This window comes from Peromyscus maniculatus, chromosome 4 (assembly GCF_049852395.1).
Source record: "Peromyscus maniculatus bairdii isolate BWxNUB_F1_BW_parent chromosome 4, HU_Pman_BW_mat_3.1, whole genome shotgun sequence".
Taxonomy (NCBI): domain Eukaryota; kingdom Metazoa; phylum Chordata; class Mammalia; order Rodentia; family Cricetidae; genus Peromyscus; species Peromyscus maniculatus.
The window spans coordinates 107,276,730-107,289,044 of NC_134855.1; the positions used below are offsets into that span (position 1 = coordinate 107,276,730).

A 12,315-nucleotide genomic window follows, 5' to 3' on the forward strand; every position below is an offset into this window, starting at 1 on the left:
AAAGAACTTCATTCGACAGGAGTATCTACAGGAAATTCAAGCTTTGCTTGAGACTTCATAAGCTTAGTACATTTTTCAGGTGTTTTAGCTGTTCAAATTTGTTTTGTCTCTTGGAACGGTGACACACATAATGATGTAATTCTCTGTGGTTCCAAATGGATCAGAAGAGGCATGTAATATCAAGAATTGCTACTTTACAATGTCCCCTTAAGCAAGATTGAATTTGTTTTGAACTTAGTTTTTCGTAGACTGAAATAAACCTAGATCCTGCCCAGTTAAAGTGTGATGTGCTAATGATATAGAAACCACTGGCAGAAATGGAAAAGGCTGTAGTTTCTCTAGTAGCTGGGCTACGGTGTGGAGCTGTGGGGAAATGATAAGCAGTCTTTAAGCGCTGCTGCGAACACAACCCAACAGGTAAAGGGTGGGAACTGCATTCTGAAGGCTTGCAAAGAGGTTATTCACTCATTGCTATATATGGATGAATGACTGTTTGTAACATTCTTTATTTGGAAATAGAAGGCTTTAAGTTAGCTATCAGTTTATGGGTACATTGTAGAGCTGAACGTTTGAGTTACTGTACAAGATTTCTTTTTCATACTGTCATTTGTAATATGTTTTGAGAATTCTTGGGATGAAAGTTTTGGTTACAATCAATCAATCAATCAATCAACCAATCAATCAATCGCCCATCTATCAGGAGACTTTTCCAACTGACTCCAATTCACAGGAACAGACTGAAATAAAGGCCAACTATATAAACTTATCAATTGAGATAAGACGAACTGAACAGGCTGAAAGTACTATAATTTGAGGGCCGAGAGCTGTTGCCATTGGTGGTTTGATTTATTTCAAAGCTAGATCTAATTTAGTTGCAAACATAGTCTGAATTATTCAAGAAAGTTGAGTGGTGTAATGCTGCTGAGAAGCACCAACCCATTTACAGTACCTGAAAGACAGGGGCCCCGAGAGATCAATTGACGAGATTTGGAGATGAGCAAGACTGACATCCACCCCTTTCCTAACTGGCAGCTCAGACATAAAAAGAAGGGAGAGAGGAGGCTAGATTCTAGAATGGAGCTGAACTAGACAACCTGGCTTATCTACAGCGTGGGGAACTAAAGACCAGTGATCCTCTGGAAGAGGCGTGATTTTTTTTTTCCCCTCCTACATAAAGGGCACTGACTTGAACACTGGCAATGTAAAGTGGAGTAAGACGTGGTCTCTTGTCTCAGTAGGCTCACAGGTTTTCTGGAATGATAGACAAAAGTAACAACTATCATAGAATTCTAATCATAATATAAGGGCAGTGCATGTGAGGGACCAAGAGGAAGGCCAGGTAATTGGGCTTGGGTGCATTAGGGGTACAACCATGAGATGTTCCTGCTTATACCAAACCTTAAAGGAAGGTACACAAGGAGGCTTGGAAAATGTCAGAAAAAAAAGGGGACTTCAGGCCAGGTCTCTGCAAGAAATGATGACGGGAAAGTGGCCAGATTGGGAAGGACATTGCGTATTGGGCAATCTGGATGTCACAGTTAGATTTGCACTCGCAACCAGTTCCTTTTCTCCTCACAGTGGCAGAGAAAGGGCTGAAATTTGCCAAGGCTAAAGTCGGTGAGATAGTCCAGAGGGAAATCACAAGGCCTTGCCCTAGGCAGTGCAGGTGGGAAGAATTTAGAAGGATGGAATGGAGGTATTTTCATGTAGACTCAGAATGAATTCAGTAACTGATTGGATGTGGGCAAGGAGGGGGCCAAGGAAGGAAAGCCGAGGGTGGGGAGCAGGTGAAGTTCTGAGTGAATGTGTACTGACATGAGCATGGCCATGTCGAGGACCCCAGTACTCTAGACCTAGAATAGCAAGATCTTCCCTGGCTCAGGCTCAGAAAAATGGCCTTCTAGCAGTCCGAGCGTGGATGTTGATGGTGTAGGCAGAAAGGATCATCTGTAGCTTTCTCCTTTCAGATGACTGAAGCCTGAGACTGCCCCCTATCCTGAGACTGCCTCCCTATCCTGAGACTGCCCCCTGTCCTGAGACTGCTCCCCTATCCTGAGACTGCCCCCTATCCTGAGACTGCCTCCCTATCCTGAGACTGCCCCCCATCCTGAGACTGCCCCCCATCCTGAGACTGCTCCCCTATCCTGAGACTGCCCCCTCTCCAGAGACTACCCTCCTTTATCCTGAGACTGCCCCCATATTCTGAGACTGCCCCCTTATCCTGAGATTGCTCCCCTATCCTGAGACTGCCCCCCAACTTGAGAATTCTCCCTGACAACGACCCTCTGCCAAGATTAGCTCACCTGCCTCCTCCTCATTCTTGCTGCATACAATAAATGTCCCGAGCTTCTGCGTGGCTTTTGTAGCGATTCCATCAGAGAGCACAGCCCACCCAATCCCAGCTCTTTAAAATCCACATCTGTTGCTTTCTTCACTCCCTGTCTCCCCAGTGAGGTCAATCCCAAAGCTGTGCAGGCTGAGGCAGTTGAGGATAATTCTAAGATGTCTGGGTTGACTCACTGAAGTCGGATGATTATTCAGCACCCCAGAAAAATAGGCAGGGGATTAGCTTTGCTAGTTCGTTTTGGAGAAGGATGAGGGCAACGCAAGAGCAAATAATGTTTGAGTGTGTGAATTTGGCAAGCCTGTGAGGTTATAGGAGAGCAGGAGGCAGGCAGCAAGTGAAGTTGTGACTGTGCCAGTAACTGATAGACAGCACGATGCACATCAGCAAGGAGCAGCAGGATGACTGGATGGTACCCTTGGAATGTGGCACTCTATAGTTAGAGTGAGTCTTTCTCTGCAAAGTCAGCATGAAAACCTTGGTCTTGTGGAACACATTATTAGGAATAAATGGGGCAAAATACTTAAGATATTCATACAGGGTCTCACTTGTAGGAAGTGCTTGGTAAATAGTATTGTAATTTATTCTCACTGGAGGAGTCCTGGGAACATATTAAAAACAAAGTGGTCAGCTCTGCTTCCTGACTGCAGATGCACCGTGACCAGCTGCCTCACTTTCCTGCTGCCATGGTCACTGTAGTGAGCTGGTGACCCAATGGAATCCACAGAAGCCAGTGCCAGAAGCCATTTTGATTAATTCTGCAGTGGTCACAGAGGTGGGACGTGTGATAGCTGCACATCTGATTTGAGCTGGAAGTCAAGGCTTGGCATGTTTAATTTAGGGCTCAGACCACAAGAACAAAGGTCTGAGGTCAAATCTAGGCTTAGCGGTTGACACTTTGTGACCTCAGAAAATTGTTTCCCCATCCCCAGTTGCCAAATCATATGGTAGCCATGACAACATAGGCCTCTGCCTGTGGTGGGGACAAAGTGGACTAATTTGTGTGAACTGCAGGCAATCACAAGGATGTCTGGAGGCACCTCTGGGAGGCCGCCTGCTCACTAACTCTAGTGTTCCTAAAGATCCAGGAAATAGAGATTAAACATGTTTGGCCTCACGGTGGATTCTGTCTCAGAGTGTGTGACCAGTCAGAGGCAGTAATCTGGGACCTGGCTTATCTGTCCAGGTGCTGTCAAAGTCCAGGGCAGCACCTTTCACCTGCTTCTTCTTGGCCTTCCTTGTGTTTTCCAGGGCAGAATAGCCTTTCTCCTCAGACACAGGCCTCCACGGGGGAAGTTCCTCATTGCACCTTCCTCTTCAGGCACACTGCTCTTGGGGTGCACTTCTCCATGGGGGCAATCTTCCAGGATCACAGGCCTGGGCCTATACTCTGGATCTATAGCTGGGTCTCATACCTCAGGATTTAGTTCAGGCATCAGGGGAAAAGAAGAGATGTGTTCCTTTCTTGAGATGGCTGAAGAAAGTGAGGAGTTTCTCTAGGTCCTCTCTGAGCCAAGTCAAGACAAGACAAACTCCTCAGCAGAGCTAGAGCCACAGCTCTGCAGGCCCCTGGCTGCCTGTGCTGAGGTAGAAGGCTCCTCTGAGGCCCTCGGTGAAGGCTTCTGGATGCTGTAACCTTCCTGAGGTGGTACTCACCCAGAACTCAATAGCACACCCTCGTAAAGCTCTCTGTTCGCTCACTGGGGAACTGAGACTTTTTCTCTAAAGCAGCAAATGACACCCTTTGATCAGATAAAACCCATAGCTGCCTCCCTCACATGACAGATACCATCGCCACTGAAGACATCACTTGCTGATTAATGGAAGACACTGTTGTTGCCAGTGAGGTAACAGTCTTCTATAAAAATAGTCAGATATAATTTTCTATTTTAAAACCAACCAACCAACCAACCAACCAACCAACCAACCAACCAACCAACCAACCAACCAAGAAGCCTGCTATCCTCTTAGAACACTAGAGGGCAGATCTGAATGGAGCTGACGAAGATGTCTCAGTGCCCTCGGAGATCAGTCTGGCCCTGGATCAGTCAGGGTCAAAGAGAGGATAGAATGAGAATGGACAGGGTCTAAGTAAGCTACATGGGTATTGGGGTCCACTCAGACCCAGGCTAACTTTTCCAAACTGAGGGTTAATGATTGTAGGAATACCGACAAGAGCAGGGTTAATTAAGGAGCGTGGGTGGGGAGATCCTGCTATGGCTACTGAGGAAGTTCTTCCGACTCACCTTCTGCACTCTTGTACCATCGCAGCTCCTTCTCGTGTGTTCACCTTGCCACGGATTCCATTCCAAGTTACCTGTGCCAGGTCATCTCTGCATACTCAGACCCTCTGGGTCCTAGAGCAGCGGAAGCAAGGCATTCTAAAGAGATTGCATTGAAAGCCACGGTGCTTGGCTGGGAATTATAATCACACTGAAAATCTAAAATGAGGGGCCATGTGATCATGGGTAGCCACCTCTCAGGACTATGGCGATTCAATATTCTGATCCATACTTTCTTGTGTTTTTCTGGATCTTCCTCTCTCCCAACAGCCTACAAGGTGGAGGCTGAGCCATTGAGTTATTCCAGTTCTGAAGATTTCTAACTTCTCCAATGATAATGGGAGTTGGAATATGAGAATGGAAACAAGGCTCTGGGGATGGTGCTTCAGAAATGATCAAAGCTCTCCAAGACAGGAAAAATTATAGAAAATAAATGACATTTTCACTGTCCCAGAACGTGATTCCTGAGATCTGTTGTGGAATAATCTTTTTGTACACTGTGAAGATGTGTCTTTGCCAAGGTGCCTTATGATTGGTTTAATAAAGAGTTGAATGGCCAATAGCTAGATAGGAAGAGGTTAGGCAGAACTTCTGGGCAGAGGGAAAAGAAGAGGAGATGAATCTAGGCATGAGAGAGATGCCAGAGAAGATGGAGAGGAGGCAGGACAGGCAGGGGGAGAGGTAAAATCCACGAGCCACGTGGCAGCATGTATTAGTAGAAATGGACTAATTTAAGTCATAAGAGCTAGTTAGAAACAAGCCTCAGCTGTAGGCTGAGATTTAATAATTAATAGTGTCTCCGTGTCTGTATTTGAGAGCTGGCTGGTGGGACAGAGAAAGACTTGCTACAGAGACCTAGCAGAAATCTTGGAATATTGGGTGTAACTATAGCCAAAGAAGACTAAGAATCTTATTTCACTCACCATCTCTATTCCCACAGCGGTCCTTCATGATACTGAGGAATGGCCAGAAATCCTCCAGGTGATGGGTAGTGATAACAGGAATGGCCAGCAGCCCTCCATGTGGTAGCAAGAAGGCTGCTTCTAAATCTAAGAATTTATCACTTTGAAGGGTGTGACACTATATTGATAAATAAAATTGAGTATATTTATAATACTCATTGTGATGCACGTTTTGATCAAGCTATGAACACATCTGGTGAATGTGTTTCCATGCAGTTAAACTAGGACACAAAAGACAATCACTGCTAATGGGCAAGATTCTATCTAATTGATGTGTCTAGGGCCCTTCCATGCCGGAAGTACATCTGCCTCTCTGAGTGTATGCACAGCACTTTCTCTCTCCACTGCCCTGGTTTGGCCCACTTTAAGAATTGGAACAGGCCACATTCTTTGAATGAGCCTCCTAAAAAGAAGTGTGTGCCTTTTCATTTCAGGAGCGAACAGGACTTTGTGTTCTGTATTTCCTCAGTATTCCCACAAAGGAGAGCTAAATGTGTGTTGGCTGATTAAGAAAATGCCCCTGGGCTCAACTTGGCTGTAGACACCATGAGGTACTTGATTTATAAATAAGTAACAATATATCCGGAAAAGGAATTTTGTGTCACCCATCAGCAGTTGTTTGGGGTTTTGTACCAAAATCTGAGGTGGTATAAATTGGAGGAGTAATCCAGAAACCCTAGGACATTTTATTTCTTTAAAAATGACATAAGCTATGGGATAAAAGAAAGTTGTTGTAGGAATCTTAAAAGTTCTTATTAATAAAATCAAACCCGAGGCCAGTTATTGGGGTGAATACTGAAAGGTCAGAGAGACAGAACTAGCCACAGCTATCTCACCTTGCCGGATCCTCAGCTGGTCTTGTCTCCTCAGACTGGAGGCCTCTGAGTCCTCATCCGGAATGGGTCTCAGCTGAATTACTGCTCAACAGCCTGAATGCTCAACCAGCCAAATTCTTAACCAGCCAAAATCTTCTAGTTTCTGGTCCTCACGCCTTATATACCTTTCTGCTTTCTACCACCACTCCCTAGGATTAAAGGCTGGCTTTCTGGGATTAAAGGCGTGTGTCACCATGCTTGGCTATTTCCAATGTGGCCTTGAACTCACAGAGATCCAGAGGGATTTCTGTCTCTGGAATGCTAGGATTAAAGGTGTGAGTGCCACCATTTTCTAGCCTTTGTATCTAGTGGCTGTCTGTTCTCTGACCCCAGATAAGTTTATTAGGGTACACAATATTTTGGGGAACACAATACCACCACAGAAAGTCACTAGAGGCAATCTCAGAAAAACGCTTCTGAAGCTGTTGGGTCTGACATCTCAGTGAGAAAGGCACGTGTAAGGGGAAGGTTTCCTGTGGCACTCTCTGGCTGCTGGGTGCTTTTGTTCTGTGTGTGCTCAGGAAACTCTGGCGGCTGGGTCAGTGTGGAAGAGTGTCGGCATGGGATTACAGGAAAACTCGGGTACTGTCCTAGGCTTCTGGAAGACCCTTTAAGGGAAACAGGATTCTTTCTTGATTCAGATTCTGGGAGGGGGGGGGATGTGTTAACCAGTAAGTACTATATTGGTCAATATTGGGGTAGATTCCTGAGAGCATCTAAGAATCGGTTCACTCATCCCTCATTCCCACAACAACGCTGGGTGGCTCTGGGCTGCACTGGATGGGACGTGCCATTAAGTTATCCTCGAGAAAAGAAAACAATGGCAGAAGCCACAGGCCAGGAAGCTAGAGCGTGTAGGAAACCTCATGAGGAGGACTCAGCAGGAAAGGTACAGGTGACGGCAATGTTGGGGGGCAGCAGTGGTGGAGAATTATGGGATTAGCAAATGTGTGGGCTGCTGGTGACCCACTGAACATTCAGCTTCCTTGGCTCATTTCTGAGCCCACAGCCACAGGTGACTGGGCAGGTGTGAGCACACTGTACCTGTCACTCAGTTGGGACAGACAAGCGGGAGTCCCGCTGGGGTGAAACCAGGGCTGAAGGAAAGCCAGGCAGGCAGCTGTATGATTAAACAGGACTCTGTCAGGTCAGGTAAGAGAACTGTCCATCCGGAACTGTCCACGAACCAGATCACCAGAGATTCAAAGTATTGAGTTGAAAGAACCCCCAAGCCATCTGGTTTACTGTGTCCCATGGAGTGTCTGGATCTTCTCTGAAGCTGGGTCTGAGGTTTCTTGGTGAAAGTAAGCCAATCAAGGAAGTCTGTCAGAAGTGAGCCGTAAACTTTCCCAGAAACGCAAGCACATAAACCCACAGGGCAGGTGGCTGCTCACTTCCCCTTCTACCGCGAGCGAGGACCATGTTGAGGCTGACTTAGCTCTGTTATGTGGGAAGATGAGGTCTTCTTCATATACACACATAGAGGCTTTTGAGGGTCCCACCCATCTTGTGACTGTGCCTCTGAGACGTGCTGATTAGCACCTGCTACTCCAAGCATGGGTCTCTTGTCCCAGGGGATGCTTTCTAGCTAATGAAGTGTCTCCCCCGTACCTTTTCTCTGCCTTAAAGGAGGGGAGGCCTCAGACCTTGAGAGATCATGGCCGGTTGAGAAAGCCAATGGAAACACAGCTCTTGTCATCCCAGTGGCATTTCCTGTGGCTAGGAGAGGGCTTCATGTCATCAGACTTCCGGTCCTGTTTGTGTGTTGCTCTCCAAGCTAGATATGCAGTGGTAGGACAGGAAAGGAGCTCTGTTAAGGTGGCACCAACAGCCTGTGTGGCCAAAGAAATGCCCTCAGGCGTGACTCATGACTCAAGCGCTTCATCCTTGCTCTATCACTTCTGGGTGATCTCGGAAGATCCGTCCCTAAGCATTTAGTTATACAATGGGACCCAAGAGGCAAGAAGGACTTGCCTGTGGGCAGATGTCAGAGCTGGGACTCCTCCCCACAGGGGAGGGTAGAGCCCTCCAGTCTCTGCAGAGGGAGTTCTCCATTATCAGTCTGGGCTCACTGCTCCGGTGGGCTGGGTGCTGTTGGTGCTGTTACTGGAGTTGAAGGTTTGGAACCTGGGCTCTGGCGGCACCACCAAGCTAAGATACCCATCCTCAACAAGTCAATTTAAAAACGTAATAGTGGAAAGGAGAAGAGGGGAGACTTCTTCAATGTGGTCAGATTGGGGAGAGGGGCACAAGGTCCTGGCATGAATTTTAGGTTTAAATAAAGGGCAAGAGATGCCTCAGCTGAGCAGTCCCCCAGTCAAGGAGGTACTGGGCTCATCACCGTGGACTAGGCCCCAGGCTTTCCAGCAAGGTGGTTTGATACATTCTCAGAACTGTGAAACCTCTTCCAGGAAGACAAACTCCCTTGCTGGCTAGACTCAGCCTTTCCTCTTTCCCAGCGTGAGATGCTTGGGGAACCCAATTTCTTAGAGACCATTGTTTCAATGGTCTGGTAGCCGAAAGGAGGGGCATCCATGTCTCCCTAGACCTCTCCATCCCTGCCACCATAGTTACCTTGGGGAGATATGGGAAAGGGGGTGGAGGGATACTGCTTGTTTGGGGAGCTTGTGACCTATTGAGGGGAGAGTTCTTGCCAACACTCACCTCACACCAGGACTTGTCAAACACAGACCACTTAATGACCGCCAGTGGCATTTCCAAGAACTGTAAAAAAGATGGAAGTGGGGTCACAGACATGGACCAGGGGTGCTGGGACTCTAGGAAGGGCTATGCTTGAGCGAAAGGAGCGTCAAGGACCAGCACCAGGTTTTCTGTCCAACATGAAGCCAGCACCTGTTGCTCCTGTTTCGTCCCTAGAGAGACATTTGCGCTGGGCTGTCTGCCTCTGCTGGTGTGCGGGTCTTGGGTTAGAGGCTTTGTTGTCAATGTTTTATTGGGGTCCAGGCATGTTTACATTTTGCTTCCTAATTTATGTAGCAATGGGAACGTTCTGGACACCAGAAATCGTAATTCAGGAGGTGCCTGCCTTCCAGGAGTGGCCCACATGAACTACCAGTGTGAACAGCTGGAAGTCATTCATGACATAGTTCAGGTCCCCAGATGTTTACCCATACAAAAATAAAGGCCCTGGTTCTCTTTTGCTTATTTGCTCTGGCTAAGATAGAAGTTTCAACTATCAAAACACATACAATACATTTTAGCATGTATGTACACATGTGTGTATTCTATGTATGTGCCAGAGGACAGTCTTTGGGAGCCATTTCTCTCCTCCCCTCATGAAGAGCCTGGAGAGACAGGTCAGCAGTTAAGCTCTCCTCCAGATATCCCAGGTTCAGCCCCTACCACATGCCTCAGGAGGTTCTCAAACCTGTGACTCCAGATCTAGAGGATCTGACACCCTCTTCTGGCCTCTGAGGATACTGCATTCACATATACATCACTACCTCCCATCCCCGGAAACATAAATAAAAAGTAAGTCTTAAGAAAAAGAAGTAGAATTTTCTTCATTTTTATATAATTTACCTAATCTCAGGTGACATTCTCCTCTGCTGCTGTGGCAGAAACTCAACCCAGCCTTGTATGAGGGGGTCTGTATAGCACAGAGCTGTTTTGTGGAAGGGTGCTGGTCTGTGGTGGTTTTGGAGAATGCTGTTATGTGACCCTTGGATCATTAGCCCTGAGCTCTGGGGCTCCCACTAAAGGACAGCATGTGTCCTCACCCTAATCACAAGCTTCCAGGCCTGTGGGTCCCTCTGTGTTGAGGTGTGGGATAAGGGAAACTTTCAGATGTCCCTCTGAATTCCTCTGGGACCACAGGAAGCTGTGGGTGTCTGTGTTTACACAAAATTCAGCACTCTCTTGCTAGGGTGTCCATCATTTCTATCTCTTTACAGCTCGTAGCTTCCCTGGTTCCCAGTGCAGCCGCAGACGTCTAAGTGCCTCTGGGTTTTGACTGTGTTCCTATCCCAGAGCCCAGCCGGAAGCAGGAGGCCTGGCAGGTACCAGGGCTCCCCTAGGACTCCCTCCTCAAGTCTCCCCTCTCTTGTGTGAGCATCCCATTCATGGTATTGGGAAGGCTGGTCTAGCTCTTTTACATAAAGCCATAGTTGTGAAAAGTACAGGTTAAAGTCAGGAAATGTCACAGTAAACAAAAGTTTCTCTGAGAAGACATGCCCATGGAATAAAAATTATCCTACATCAAAGGACAACCAGAGCTAGAGTGTTGTCATTAACAGTAAAACCAGGTTCATTTAGGACCGTTGTGACAGGGGGAAAGAGAATGCAGTGTAGACCTGGGCTGGGCTCAGGACACTGCATGGACAAGGAATAATTTACATCAGGAGAGCATGGCGGGTGCCAGAGGATAGAACAGGACTCACAGGAAACGTGGGGAGTCAGGAAGGTTCTGGGTACACTCACCTGCCAGGATTCTTACTGATGGCAAGGTGGGACATTGCACCTCACCTGGGTGGTGATGCAGACTGAGGAGCCTGATTAGAGGGCAGGTGAGCTGATAGCCCGCTGAGCAGAATTCTTGCTGAAGCTTGATTTTACCAAGAAGTAGAGAGGCGGGGACAGGGGTCAGGACAGCTGCTGAAACCTTTGTTCCTCTGCACTCTGACACTGTTATTTGGTTCCATTTGGGTCCACAAGCCAGTGTTTCCTGGAGCAGTCTTGGGGGCTGGAGATGGAGTGGGAGTAAGAGTCGGAAACTGCCAGAAGAAAATAAGTGGGTCTGTGTTGGCTCAGTGGGTAGTGGGTAAGTTGAGGGCATGTATGCAGGAATCCTCAAATTCTGCGCGCTGCCCGTACTACCCTGCACTTTGCCCCAGACCTGGGCTATGGTCTTCTGCCCACAGAGAGATGAGCAAATTGGAGGCAAAAGAGGTCGGTATTTTGTGTTGATACAGCAGTTAAGAGTTGCGCTAGCTGTTTCTTTGGTTGGATTGGTTTAAGCAAATCCTAGTGGCCTGTGCCATCACAACCAGCTGGATTGGTTTAAGGATGGTAAGCAAAGCCAGGCTCCCTAGCACTAATAAACCACTGCTTTGCTGGAAAGTATCTGCACTCAGAATCCTGGGTTGGAAATCTCTCTAAAAATGTTTCCAGTGAAGCGTTTCTTATCATTGTTAGATAGTCATGTTCTACAGGTGTTAGCGAACAGATCCCTGTTTACTGGGCTGTCATTCAGAAAGTTCCCTTGCCAAGGACACAGGCCATCAGAGCCTGCCGCTCTCTCTTCTTTCCACCACAGACAGGCAGAGCCATGACTCAATCTGACTGGAAAGTCAGCTCCGCCACCTAGTGGCCGCATGCCCACAGTTCATGCATGTTTGCCGTGCGGAGTTAATCAGCTGAGACACTCAGCAATGCAAAACCCAACTAAATACAGGCAGGGGTAAATAGATGTTATAAGAATAATGTGGCATTTGTGTCCCAGCTCCACGCCAAGCCATTGCTTCTACAAATAGTGCCTGTATGTGCTAGTCAGTATTCTAAAAGTGTAACATATATTTTTAAATGTGTCCTATCTGTGGCTATAAAAAGATGGCTGATATCATCTTGGGATGATTCATATTTTAGGGAATAAGATGGAGGATTTGATAATGCATAAAAATGTATGGTGGAGCCAGAAAGCTGAGTTGCATCTTTGGCTAGGTAGGTAGAAAACTGGGTGGGTGTGTGGAGCCTGCTGGGTGAGGAGAAGCCAGAGTGAAGGCTGAGGAGCGGACAAGAGCTCCCCGGTTCCTGAGAAGTTGGTGCTAAAAGGGCCGCAACTCTCCGTTTACAAACTGAAAGCACAAACTATGTGACGAAGTGTTTCTGTCGGC

The 12,315-nt window shown here is 47.3% G+C and overlaps 1 long non-coding RNA gene across 5 annotated transcripts; it reads right to left on the bottom strand.

Annotated features, from left to right (window-relative positions):
* Positions 1-4,022: 4,022 nt before the first annotated feature.
* LOC121828835 (uncharacterized) lies at positions 4,023-11,323 on the bottom strand. 5 transcript variants are annotated; one of them, XR_013050754.1, is made up of 4 exons: positions 10,904-11,323; positions 9,128-9,187; positions 8,110-8,240; positions 4,739-7,757 (listed from the first exon to the last, which is right to left on the bottom strand). It is a non-coding gene; the product is annotated as an uncharacterized LOC121828835 (long non-coding RNA). The 5 variants fall into 5 exon arrangements; XR_006071449.2 differs by having other exon boundaries at positions 8,110-8,295; XR_013050753.1 differs by lacking the exons at positions 4,739-7,757; positions 8,110-8,240 and adding an exon at positions 4,023-4,701.
* Positions 11,324-12,315: the final 992 nt, after the last annotated feature.